Here is a 3,233-nt window from a genome sequence, read left to right on the forward strand (position 1 = left end):
AAGGCTGGCAATCCGATGAAATGGACATTCAGCTTCCGTTTGAACGTGTTGTCCTTGATTTCATTCAATTCGAAGAAGTTTTCTGCTCTCTCCAAATAGTCGTCGAAGTCTGCACTTGGAACAAAGTTTTCCAAAGTTCCGATCAGTCTCGTTCCACTGACTGTTTCTTGTTTCGCGATCTGTGACCCAGTAGCCATAGCTGCCTGTTCCTCTTTCGGCGGCATCTGTAGCGATGACGATGATTCGATGATTCACTTACACGCGTTTCCCGCAAAACTTTTTTTGTTATTTTCTCGTCGCCACTGATAAATGTTACTTGGTACATTTAACCAATCTATTTATTCATTGCTCAACGTCTATCTGGGCAAAGGGCCATATCTTCGGAGAACAATCGCTTTTATAATTCTAGACCGGAAAAACAAATTCATTTCAAGAAAGCACTACAAACTCAAGCTATAATTAGTTGATCTATTGATCTAGATATCTTTACGAGGGGTGTAACCTATCTATTTAACACTAACCATCGACCAGAAAGTGAAGAACGGCAAAAATGGATGCTCCGTCAGTGAAAAAGATCACAAGCGCGCAGTTAAGCAGTTTAGACGTGATCCGAGAAGTTCGGTCCGGGATGTCGCCAATAAGCTGAATTTGTCAAGTTCATTCGTCCAGCGGACCAAGCAGCGGGAGGGCCTGCGTACATACAAGGTTCAGAAGGCTCCTAACCGCGACGAAAGGCAAAACATGGTGGGGAAGACGCGATCCCGGAAGCTGTACACCGAAATGCTGACGAAGCCGCATTGCCTGGTAATGGACGACGAAACCTACGTCAAAGCGGACTTTCGTCAGCTGCCGGGCCTGTTGTTCTTCTCCGCAGAGGAGAAATTCAGCGTTCCGGAGGAGATTCGCAAGCAGAAACTATCCAAGTTTGCCAAAAAGTACATGGTGTGGCAAGCGATCTGCTCTTGCGGAAAGCGGAGCGCCCCCTTCGTGATGACCGGCACGGTAAACGGGCAGGTTTACCTTAAGGAGTGCCTACAGAAGCGCTTACTACCACTATTGAAGCAGCACGAGGGTCCGACCATCTTCTGGCCGGATCTCGCTTCGTGCCACTATTCAAAGGACGTGTTGGAGTGGTACGAAGCCAACGGGGTCACCTTCGTGCCAAAGGAAATGAACCAGTCCAACGCGCCGGAGCTTCGCCCAATAGAGAAATATTGGGCGATTATGAAGCAGGCCCTCCGGAAGAACCCAAAAGTTGTCAAATCGGAGGCGGACTTCAAGAGAAAATGGATTTCTGTTCAAAAAAAAACTACAACCTGACGTTGTACAGAACCTTATGGACGGGGTAAAGAGGAAGGCGCGAGCATACGGGCTTGGGCTCGAAGTATGAATAAAAAGAAAATGCCAAAAGTTGTTTAATAGTTTTTATTTTACTGTCTAAAATTTTCAAAAGGATCGGTCTACTGGGCGAATTTCTACAGCGTTTTTTCCGTTATGCAATTTGATGTGACACACCCTTTAGAATCATTCTTAGCCTCAAAACATGAACGCTTTTTTCGCGGCGGAAGCCGTAAATTTCCAGAAAGATGGGAAAACACGGCTGAAGATGGACAATATTTTGAATAATTTACTAATATTTTTGTTTTCCATGCAAAAAACGGAACGAATTAAGTTGTACACCCAATGTTTCGTGGTCAGAACGGAGAAGCACGAAAAGGCTGAAGTACATGCTATGCCATGATTCCCGCCAACTGCCGGTTTAGAAGCAAGGAATTAGCAATAAGAAGTTCGAGGGTAGATGGAATTTTCTAGATAGGTTCATCTAGTTGAGAAGTGTTATAACTGTGGTGAAAAGGGAAAGTGACTGCGTGTATTCTGAAATCTGGTTACACTAAATGTTTTTGTTTTTCTGCTTCATGTCCTTGATTGAACATTTTATTTCCTTTAGTGTTTTTGTAGTTTCACTTTACCACGTTTTTTCTGAAAAAAAAATTGTTTGTCTTCATTGGTTTACGTTTGGGGCATAACACATGTCTAATTTAACACATTCATTTGCTGTTATTATCCTTTCTCGAATATTTTGGGGATATTTATGGCGCTATTTTGCACAGATTCGACGATTTGGACCTTCATCAAGATGATCATGCCAGCTGGAATTGACTTCATTCATTGCCAGAATTATTGTAATCGAAAATATTGTCACCTCAAACAAGCTGCGACAGGACAATGTAAGCATGCTGATAACAACATTGTCCCCCAAACGAGCTTTAATTAAGTTTTATTCCATTTATGCATATTTTTTTGTTGCCGATGTTTGGCACAGTGAACACCATAAGATTAGCTACCGTGGCGGTGAGTAAGCAGATGTTCGGTTGCGCGTCTCCGCAGGCATACACACCTCCCGTTCTTATCTGAAAAAGGGCATCTAAACGAGTCCTTTCGGTCAGCGTAGAGAGGTGAATTAATATTACCCGGCTGATACCATCCCTAGCTGTCTGTTCGGTGCTATCGAAATCCCGGAGGGAAATTGGCAAGCATCATCAGTTGGCCAGCGTTGGCGAGAGAACATTTTCCCAGAGTGGATGCCGCTATCATTTTTACGATCCTAGTCGAAATTAGGATAAAACGAAACTACTGTTTGCATCATCAAGCTTCATTGGCGCGCTTGTAGTTGATGTTGTTGTTGTTGTTGTGGATGCTGCGACGACAAGCTGGACACAGTGACAATTCTCCGCTGAAACTGGAACTGGATTGTCCGTGCTTTCCAACGGTGGGGTCCGAATGTTATTCGTGTTATGTTTTTTTTGAAGATCAAGTGAAACGAGCGCTAGCATCGGTCTCATTTCTCCGTGCGCTGTGTGTATATAATTTAATTAATGCTGATGGACACAATTAAATTTTATGGCTTCTGAATGCTCATCTCACTCCGGAGTCGGATTCCGTTTTCCCTTCTGAGCTCACACACTTGCTGCCCACTGTGGATATTGGAACGGTTGATGAGCGAACGTGTTCCATCTCATGTTTGCTCGTTTCGATAAGATTTCTGTTTGTTTTTATTACTGCTCCAAACAACATTCTCCATTTACCCCCTCGCGGAAGCGCTTGTTCTTGTTCCCTTCAGCCTCCTGCATCTTCTCACCTTTTTGACTTCCGTACCATTCCTAGCGGACGGATCGCTCCCGATATAATTTATGGCTGTCTCAGCGCGTTTGCCAAACATTGGACTTCTGTTC

The sequence above is a fragment of the Toxorhynchites rutilus genome, chromosome 2, assembly GCF_029784135.1.
Source record: "Toxorhynchites rutilus septentrionalis strain SRP chromosome 2, ASM2978413v1, whole genome shotgun sequence".
Classification (NCBI taxonomy): Eukaryota; Metazoa; Arthropoda; class Insecta; order Diptera; family Culicidae; genus Toxorhynchites; species Toxorhynchites rutilus.